Here is an 11,703-nt window from a genome sequence, read left to right as displayed (position 1 = left end):
TGGGCATGGGCACTCACCAACACGAAAAAACGATCCTATTAGAAGTTGGAATCAAATGCATCAGATTATATGCACCTTGTTTGTTTAGGAGTAATGAAACGATTACTGCTAACATGAAAAGAAAAACCACGTCAATTTAAAAATTCAATGAAGATTGCCCGTAAAGAAACAATGAATGAGGGATCATAAGAATAGAATACCGAAGATGTGTTCTAATGAAGAAACGGAATAATGAGACGTGCTTTTAATGATTTTGCGTGTGATTTTAAATTTCTCATTTTAGGAAAAACATGTATTACAGATTTCTTTATTGACGGGTACATAACTGATTTGAAAAAAGTGTTTGAAAAGTCATACCATCGTTGAAAAGACGTTAGATTTACGTTGGTCGCATCGACATTGCGAACCTAACGTTGAAAAGACGTGGAATTTAGGGTTGCGACGTCGCGGCCAGAACTTAAAGTCGAATCAACGTTATATAACCATCGTGTGCCCGCTCGGTCTGCTTTATGGGCAATCCGCGATAAATACCGCGAAGCTGATGGAACTTACATTCCATTTATAGAAATCAAAACAGAAGACGAACGATTGTATCAAAATTCAGAATGATAACAACTTATACAGGAATTCCGATTATTACAAGCTCGTGAGCTTGTTACAAGCTCGTGAGCTTGTATTAAAACGCAAATGTGTCCTACAAGAATGGAAATTTTTGCCTCTCTGAGCACCGACACGGGAGTCGTCGTGTGTTCGAATCTCATCTTGGTAACTATTTTTCTTTTTTCTTTTTTAAAAAGATAAGACAAGTGTTCAAAACACTTGTTTAACTAACTAGTAAATAAAGGTGTTTCCACCAAACGTTTTAAAAGTGAATGTAGGCAGAATTAACTGAATTAATGAATTTCGCAAATTTTGGGGTTTGTGGTCTTTCTTCTTCCTGTCAGTCGGTTCACCCAAGACGGACCCATCGAAAATTAAAAGTTCGAGGAATTCTCCGTTCAGGAAGGTCTCACAAATCAATTTTGAAAAATAAGTGTGTAACAAATATTATTGCGTATCTGAATAGTAAAATATGTCGTGTCTAACTTCGTAACAAAAATCCTAATTTGATAGACAGCTTTTTGTAAACATTATTCGCGAGGTTGTTTGCGTATATCATACGTCTTGTTTTTTTAAACATTAAAACGAGGCAGAGCTGCACAAAAATGTAAACAAATGCGTGCGAGAAAGCGAAAGTGGAAGTGAATACTCACGAAGAGTTGTTTACACTTTTCCAACATGAAAACATACAAAAATGTGAAATTTTATCTTTGCTGTATATTTATTTTATGCTCAAAAACAGTTCATCTTTTTTAAAAACAGGTTTTTTGAGCTTTAAGATTTTTTTTTAGTTTGTGGTGCGATCTTGAAAATAGTATGTAAAATAATTGAGTAAAGAAAATTATACAAGTTCATCAATTTCAAGACCAGTAAAAGTGACAAAAAAAGGAGAAAGTTTCTTCTTGTATTTCAAACTGTGGTAATGCAATTTGCAAGATAATGAAAAGACAGGAATCGCTTTTTTTAAATTTTCCACAGAAAAACAGACGTGAAAACGTATCGTGACTCAATGTAGGAGAAAAGGAGTTTGTGATAATTTCAAAATTACATCCTACACGAGGATATGTGAATTCCATTTTAAACCCTACAATACCAAATTATCACTTGGTGTTACTCAAAAGACGTTGCAAAAAATGCTGTTCCTTCGTTAAAAACAAGGACTCCTGTAACTTCCCTTCGACGATCTCCCAGAAATTCAGCATCAACAGAGTTACCCGTGTGGGTAGTAATGATTGCAATGCGAGTAGTGATAACGAAGACGAGAAAGTGAATGAGATAAATAATTTAAAACAACAACTTTTAGAGTTAACTGATGAGAATATTTCACTAAAAAGGGAAATACAAGACCTCAAGAATGAATTACTCGAAAAGTCATACACATACAACAACATAGTGAAAAATGAAACACTCTTTCGTTCAGAAACTGGTTTATCAACTGAGAGTTTTGGCAAATTTTTAAACCCTGGAGAGAATTGCGTTAACATGAGAATGTGTGATTTAAAATTAAAGAAAGCTGATCTCAAAGAAGTGTTACAGTCCCCTACATCAACAACATCTAATAAAGCGGCTGGAAAAAAGGGACCTCCAATAAAATTGAACCTAAAAGATGAGCTTTTTTTATATTTGAGTTGGCTCAGAGGTGGATTTAGTTTGAGACATACAGCTTGGCTTTTGCAACTTCCAAAATCCACAGTGTCATGCTATATTCTCACTGGGCTCTGTACCGATATGGCCAACAATAGTATGATAATGGACACTATGCTAGAGAGCTTTAAAAACATTTCCTAGCACCAAATATATTATTGACTGCACAAAAATGTTCTGCAAGAAACCATCTTCTCTCACGTTCATTCAGAGTGTGCGTGCGCAAAATTCGCAAGATATTTTGTAACTTTTACAAGATGGTAGACGTCGTCGCATGCTCAATAAATATTGTTTTAGAAATTGTATGCTCTACTGATTTTGAACAAAAGCGGACTTTCATGACTACAAAGCGTTTGTTTTAATTTTATGTTTGATAACATGTCAGCGAAGACAAAAAAAATTGTTGGTTTGTATGGCGAAAAGCAAGAAAACGAACATTTTATTTTTAAGAACGTATGTTTTTCTGATAAGGGCAAAACGAGCATATAAAAATGCCTAAAACTAACATTCTAAAGTTTTCCAAGACTATTCATAGTTACTAGTATTGAGTCTCGCGTTGAAAAATCAAATACATATACCGAATAAAAAAAACAGCGAAATTCATTGCTTTTTTCGTCAAAACATCTTGTTGTTAATTCATTCAAGCGGGAATAAATTAAATATATTATGAGAACAATAAAATAAATTAACCGTGACTTTTTAAAAACAAAAATTTTAAATCAATTTGAAAAAGCACACAAAACACAGAATAAAAATAAAAGTTTAGCAAAAGTGACATGTTACCGCGGCTGCTTCTTTAGAAAAAACAGCACATCCACTTTGCCTGTCTTTCACAGACACACTTAGCGTATTATTATATAGATGTTTATTAATTTTAAACATTGTATTACCAGACGAAATCAACGTCGTGGTGCTTACATTTTTTGCCTTCAAAGTCAATTTTGTAATTTTGTTATTACTGACTAACGAAAGTTACTGATATGAATGCTTTTTCTTAGAAAACTGTATTTTTTTTGTTCGTTTTTTAGCTGGAGGTAGAGTTAGCTAAAAGAACAAATTAATTCTTTCCATGCTTTGCATCTTTTCAAAGCTAGCCCTCTGCTCTCCTAGCAACCCATTATTATTAGGACTAAGTTACTGTGTATAGATATACAACTGTGTGCATAACCATGGTAGCCTGAAAGTAAAGTAGACAATAAGAGTGTAGTTGTACACTGTGTTGTATGACAAATATTGTGTGAAGAGAACTATTTTATTGCATTTACAATTGTTTATCACCAAGTATGACGTGTTATTCTATTCTCACCTAAATTTCATATTCACGAGTCCTAGGAATTGCTCCCCCCCCCCCTTTCTTTCGCGCTAATTGTGGAAAAAATGGTTTTGTGGAACCTTTTGATCTGTGGGCTTTTTTGGAAAAAAATTTGAGTAATTGTTAATAAGTATATTTTTTACAAAAGGTTATCATTATTAGGGAAAATATTTCTCAAAGTATCATTGAAAAATTAATTTGTTTCTTGCTAAAATACCTACTTAATAATATGCATTAAAAATACTTTTTCAGACCATTTTGTGGAAAATATGAATAAAGATTTTAAAAAGAGTTTCGGACGAAAAAAATTTTAGATTTTTTTATTTGTCTGTGGAAAGATTTTTGTCTAAAAATTTTGTTTGTCTAATTTTTTTAAAAAAAGGACCAGTGCATAGAAATTATATATAAGGTAATCAGAAAACGATTAAAAAATGCAGGTTTTGAACTTATTATTTTCGTTATTTTTACATTTAGCTGAGGTTCTAGCTATAAAGTTGGATCCTGAAGACCCTTTTTTAGATCTTAATTGAATATATGTACACTATAAATGCTTCTATTCTTCTTTGTGCATCATTTTCCGTAATCATTAGTTTGAAATTTGTTTAAAATTCCTTTAAAAGAAAATTTTTTTTTTCTGTGGAAATAAAATATTGTGTCCAAAAGTTATTCCGCCGAAACATATTCCGCCAAAAATTTTACTTCTTAATGCAGTACTAAAACATACTACGAATCTGTTAGGATTCTAACAGTGAATTTTACAAAAAAGTATATATATGCATACACGTTTTTGTATAAGAAAACATTTTTTTGACTAAATGTTCTTAGCAAAGTGCTGAATATGGGCTGAAATTTTCATAATCCTTTTCTTAGTTTTACAATTTTATGTATTCCATTTGAAACATCTTTTATTTTTATTGGAATAAAAAAAATTATTGTGTAAATCTAAATATCAAGGTCTCCAAAAATTAGATCTTAACACAGTTGGGATTTTCTTAAGATTTTGAGGTTTTTATTGCTCAGTTTCTTATAAAACTTTTTCTTATAGAAAAAATGTATCCTCTTTATAGGGAGAAAGTTTCATGGGGAGAAAGTTTCGCGAAGAAAAAAGAGCGATGTTTTAGGCATTTACATTCCATTCACACTTAACCTGAAATCAACTTTTTCTTAAAATCGCGATAGTTTTTCTCCAACTTTTAAAGGCCGAAAACTCCTAAATAACGGGGGCTCCGAGGACAAGGGTAGAGAATCACAACGAAAAAATAATCAGCCCAAAAAATGACTCTAAAGCTCTAACTCTATAATGGCTTCAAAGCTCGACTTAATGTGGGGAAATCAGCTAAAAAAAATCGAATAACGGAAGAGTTTGAATTTCTTCATATCAGAAATTTCAAATTTCAAGACAAAAAAAGAAGATCAACTGTATGTTATGAATGAACTCATACTGTCCTGCATTAATAGCCATGCTCCTTTGAAAAGGTGTAAATTTACACGACCACCAGCTCCCTGGATGAAGGACCCATCCATTGTATCGTCGAAACTGAAACTTGATGAACTTCGTAGTGAATTAAAATCTTGTGATGACAGAGAGGCTAAACATGAGTATGTTGAAACGAGAAATAAATTGAAGAAGGCTATCAAACACTCTAGAAGAACCTTCTATCAAAAGGCTTTATCAAGTAACCGTTCAAAGGAAGTATGGAAAACCATAAGAACTATTATTAAACCACAGTTCAAACAAATCAGGCAGAATCCCGATACCATCAATGATTATTTCAATTCCATTGCAATAAAGTTAAGCAATACAAATGAGTTAAACATTTCTCCCACCATGAATGATGAGGCTGTACCGGCAATGGATTTATTTGACCTTCGTCACGCTACCCAAGAGGATGTTCTCAAACATTTGAATTCATTGAGAAGTGATTGCTCTACTGGTGGTGATAACATACCAGCGAAATTCATAAAACCAGTCGCAGCCCAATTGTCGCCAGTCCTAACAAAGATTTTGAATAACTGCATCGATGCAAACGTATTTCCAACATGCTGGAAGAAATCACGTATCTGTCCGGTACCTAAAGTTCCAGGTGCTTCACAACTAGAAGATTTTTGTCCAATATCAATACTTCCTGTACTGTCGAAAGTATATGAGAAAGTCATTTTATCACAGCTTTGTGACTTCATTGATAGATATAACATTTATGCTTCAACTCAATCTGGTTTTCGCAAAGGTCACTCGTGCATCACGATACTCTTAAAATTAAAGGACGACATTTTGAAGGCTATGCAAAGAGGTGAAGTAACTTTATCAGTGTCAGCAGATTACTCCAAAGCATTTGATACTGTGAAATATGACGTTCTGATTAATAAGTTGAAGAAACTCCAAATGTCTCCTGCATTCATCAATTTGATCTCTAACTATTTGTCAAATCGCCAGCAGTTTGTGCAAATTGATGACAAAAAATCGGACACCTTGCTGATCAAATACGGTGTTCCCCAGGGATCTATTCTTGGTCCGATCTTGTTCAACATCTATGTCTCTGACCTATCGTTGAATTCGTCGTGTAATTCTATCCAGTACGCAGATGACACAAATCTTTACATACACTTCAAACTAAAAGAAATGGATATCGCAACAGCAAAGCTTCAAAGTGACATTAACCAAATAACAACATGGTCAAAGATAAACAATCTGATGTTTAATTCCATAAAGACAAAATCAATTATGTACTCGACAAGCCAGTTAAGCTGTATAAACAATTTAAACTTCAGTAACTTATTCAAATTCCATAGTAATGGTGCTGAGATTGAGCGGGTATCCTCTCTCAAAATACTGGGCATAACATTCGATGAACATATGACGTGGTCTACACATGTGAATAACATCATTAGATCATCATACGCTACGATTTCGACATTAAAGCGATTGAAACGTTTGGCACCTTTTCACGTGAGAAAGAATCTCGCTGAAGCACTGATATTATCAAAGATAGACTACGGAAATCTTGTCTATAATAATATTCCACAATATCAAATGAAAAGGTTACAAAGAGTTCTAAATGTCGCTGCCAGCTTTGTTCTTCAGAGATATGCTTCCACTAACGATGTGTTAGTAATACTGAAATGGCTGCCAGTGCAAGAGCGTGTAAATTTATCGATACTAAAACTGGCACACAAGGTGTTGTATGACGAATGCTCACCTGAATACCTTACACTGAAATGGTACAAAAATGGTCGAAGCCTGCGATCTGATGCAGAAAACAAAAATAAACTACAAAGCGACACATTCCGAAAAACGTTTATGGATTGCTCATCAGCGTTGTTTAATGATCTTCCTGGCAATATTCGTTCCGTTGTCAACCATAAAGAATTTATCAAAAAAGTCAAATTATTTTTACACGATAGTGCTTTGTGCAAACATTTATCCAAATAATGTGAACTAGCTGTTTCCCGTGGAAGAATCCACTGTATTCCATTTAATTTATGTAGCAGATATATGTCCATCAAAAATCAAACAATACAGCAGTGCGCATCTTACATCTGCATTATTATATAAATGACCAAAAAAATTAAAGGTTTTCAACAACTGCAGTATTTATGTGACATTTAAAATCTAAATCTACTAAAATTACTTGCTCTGACCATCTGACAAATGCGAAAATTATTCGGAAAGAAGTTTTCAACATACATCTCACCCATAAAATTTAAATCACTCAAAACGCCACATATATACAAAAAAGCTGATCAATGTCAAACACAAATCTCTCTCATTGTATATGTTAAAATCAGTTAGTTTATTGCAAACCCTGCCAAAGGTTGACACACAATGTGAAAAATAAACAATAAATTGTGCCTCTGACAGAATTTTTTTATCTAAGGTGAAAAAAAGGGATTTGCAAGGACAAATTACAATGCAATAAAACATTATTTGATATATTGCATACAGTCCTTCCTCACCAAACTTTAGACAAAATGCCAACAAAATAACGGTGTTTAAATCTAAAATTAATAAAGTCCTTTTAGCAATTTGCATGCTGTTTTACCATCAATAAAGTAAACAAAATTTCAAATCTCACATAGTATTCTGTCACAAATTTTCATAAAATATATATATAAGTCATAATGAGTCATGTTAAACAACAGCTGTATATAAGTTCATTTTATGTCAATTTTTGCACCAATTTTGCAACACAAAATACAAATTCTAAATAATACTAAAATCTCTTATTTTGGTCCTTCGCATACCGAAGGTCTCCCACAAAAGTTTAATCAAAATGTAAAAAATGAGAGGTAACGACAAAATCAAAGTTTGCAAAATTTAACTATTTCAGTACATATATCTACTGCATATGCCCTCTAAAACAATATTTTAATCCAAAATGCCAAAGAAAAACAGTTTGCAACAAAAATCAGTTATTTCGATAATATTGCATACACTCTTTCCTCACAAAAGCTTCACAAACTGTAAAAAAAAGAATGGTTGTAGGGAGTGCTTCTGATTCAACAAAAAAATTTTTTTTGACATATTGCATCTAGCCCTTACCCATTAAATCTTACACAAAATTTCCAAAACCATATACGATTTAGAACACATCAAATTTAAATCGAGAAGGATCAGTCATTTCGATATATTGCACGGAGTCCTCCCCAGTAAGAATTTATACAAAATATAGAAAAACAAAGCTTGCAAGGTGTAAAATTGAATTCTTCTTCTGTGTATATATATATGGTCCTTCCTCGCAAAATTAACATAAAATGTCAAAAAGGTTCAGATATAACATCTAACACAACAAAAATCAGTTATCAGTATATGTCATGCCATTGTCTTCCACCAAATGTTCCCCTTAAGGTTTCACAGACACAGCCTGTAAATTAAAAACAACTAAGATCAGGTATTTTGGTCTATTTCATACCATTCTGTTCCAAATAACTTATAACATGTAAAAATTGAGTGGTAAAACAGAAATGTCAAAAAGAAGAAAAAAATAGCTTACAAAGAGTATAAAATTGAAATCAACAAAGTAGCTCTTTTGGTGTATTAAATATAAGCCATACGCACAAAAGTTTACACTAAATGTAAGAAAATGGTTGTGTTTAGTAATTTTAAATTAAGAAAAGTCAGTTCTTTTAGCATGCTGATTAAGGTTTTTGCCCACAATTTGAAACAAATTAAATTTACATTTTAAAAATAAGTAATTTCTGAACTTTATTTTCAGAATATTTGGAGGAAAAGAACTTCGCAAACCAAAAAAAACCCAGGAAAATGTTTAAAATTTTCAGGGTTAATAACGTTAGATGTGTTTTGTGGGAATATATATACTGGGAATCTTTAGTTTAAAGCTAGCATTAGCTAGCTACAGCAGCTAATAGCTAGTCACTTAAATATAAACTGGAGACTTAGCTAGGTATAAAGAACATGGCTACATATATATATATATATTCCTAGCTAGCTAGCTAGCTAGTTGTTGGTGGTGGTTGGCTTTTTATGATGCTAGCTATAAAACATGTGTGGCAACAATAATATAATCAAAACTGAAAATAAAACATGAAAAAACCTTACAGAACCTTGCTATGATTAATTTATAAAACCATGCTCTTCTTCAAATGTTTTTTTAAAGATTTATTTTGAATGAAAGAGTAGAGAATACTCAAAAAGAACAGCCATCTTTTTCGTAAACACAATTTCCGTTTTATGCTAGGAACTTCATTTAACAGTCCGTATGCTTTGTGAATATCTAATACCGTTTCATATGTAGCGATACCTATATATATATGCTAACATAGAGTTTTTTGGCATAAGGGTATATATATTCATATCGTTATTAGCAGCGGGTTATATATTTACACCTTATGTGCGATTTCTATGAAGTACATCCCTAATCTTTTTAGTTAAATTTTAGCGTACAGCCACGTCATAAGAAAGTGACCCGTGATTTCCGTGTCGTGGACTCACAGTTTTACTCACGCAAGGGAATTAATATATAAGATAACTCTATGCATGTAGGCTACCTATTTCCCCCCATCTTTTCATTATAGTTCTACCTTTTTTGTGTGTCCTTACATCGGTGCCATCAATTTATTTATTTTTAATTAGTCTCTTCTTTTTTTTTTTCTTGTTCAATGTGTCTACTTACTCTACCGGCACCATTTCGTACTCTGTGAGCCCATTTATTTCATTATGCACTTAGATTCAATATATTTTTTTACTGATCTTATAGATTTTATAGATTTTTATAGTTTTTATTTTTTTTGTAGGCAGAAGAACCATTTGTAAATTATGGATGCCAAATATATGTTTAATAATAATAATAATAATAATAATAATAACAAAAAAACGAAGAGAAGAGTACAGTAGTTTTGTTATTTCATTGGAAAGATATCCGATTTGAAATCGATTTTTTTTTCATTGAAATTCATTGTTCTTCGCAAAAGTTTTTGTTCCCAAAAATAAAGATTTTGGAAAATTCGCGAAAGTTTTTCTCTATAAATTCTTCCAGAAGTAGAATTTGCGAAAATTAACTTAGCGAATTTTCGCGATATTTTATCCTCACGAAAATTTGTCCCCGCGAAAATTTCTTTCCTTAAAGTAAATCTATTTTGCGTTAAATAAATTGATTTTACTTCTATTTTTTCTCCTATACAATTTATATGCACATCTTTTTTACCTGCACAAGTTTAACATTCATGATATTATGTCTATGAAAAAAAAGAAAAGAAAATCCAAGGCAAAATATTTTTATTTTTAGTTAAAATTTGTCCTGTTAAAGTAATGTGTTGTGTATCTAAATGTTAATATTAAAAATCCACTGTCATATTATTTTAGTTTCTATGTGGCGTAACAACCTGTTAAAGTTTTTATGGATTACTCCTTGTATGGTTTCAATTGTTTGGGATACTTTTTGTTGCAAACACAACTACTATGCACATTATATGGTTCTTATTGGAAGACTTATTTAAAGAATTATGTTAATGTACAGTTTTTATTTTTATGTTTACTAAATGAGATACACAAATTATATTGTAACTTAGATTATTTTTATCTTTATGTGAGACTTTTCGGCATGAGTTCGAAATATGACATTTAATATGACATTGTTCAAAGAATTCATAAGGCTTATTTGGTTTAGTTTTTCACAGTCCAATTAACAGCCAGCTAGCTAAATATAATTCCAAAATTGCCAGTAAGATAGCCTTGGATTGTTTATAAAACATGTTCTTATTCCATTTAACTTTAAGGGTTACATATTTTTCCGCCAAAAATTAACCCATGTGCTATTGAAATAAAGATGACACCTATATCAATCTGCTATATCTTTCTTGGGATTGCTGCCTTTTTTTTCCTTTCGTAGCATTTATGTCTACTTAACAACTTAGCGTAGCATTTATGTCTACTTAACATACATTGATTTAGGTGGTCTTGATCTCCCACAATTTCATACTTATATTTGTGCACACTTCACCAGAGTAATCAAATAATCTGTTTAATGTAATAATTGGATTAATATAACCTTTTTGATAATCTAGGATCTTTTACATGTCGTCCTGTCGGACATGTTTGTTAATATTTAAGTAAACTAGCAACCAGCCAAATCCTCTTACTGTAAAAAATGCTTAAAACACTTTTAGTAAAAAAATGTAAGCAGAATAACGTTGTTTACAGCGGAAAGATAAATCCTGTAGCTTTTCAAATTATATATACTGGGTAAAACACTGTAGTTCTCTCTCAAATTTTGGTAAAATATGGGAATTCTGCAAATTTGTCGGATAAAGGAACCCTTTTTTTTACGTTACCACAACAAAAGCAAACCCGTGGTTTTTGTTGTTTATAGCCTTGGCCACATTTAATATAATAAAATACAAAGTAAACAATATATTAGCACCATGCCTTGTAATTTTGCAAGTTAAGTCAGGTATGTCGAGATTATGGCGTCATCATAATCACGGTAATTTTGCGTCCTGAGATCTCAAGAGTTAGTGCATGCGCAGAATGAGTTTCCCGCATGCAGGCGGAACTGAATGACCGTGCTTTGTATTTACGCTATAAGAACCATATAACATGCAAGGATCTACTTAGAATAAAACCATCAGGTGCAATCACCTTTAGCTGTCAGTTACATGAAGGTTCAATTTCTGACAAAGAAATTGTAGCT

The sequence above is a fragment of the Hydractinia symbiolongicarpus genome, chromosome 7 (assembly GCF_029227915.1).
Source record: "Hydractinia symbiolongicarpus strain clone_291-10 chromosome 7, HSymV2.1, whole genome shotgun sequence".
NCBI lineage: Eukaryota > Metazoa > Cnidaria > Hydrozoa > Anthoathecata > Hydractiniidae > Hydractinia > Hydractinia symbiolongicarpus.
Note: the sequence above shows the minus strand (reverse complement) of the source record.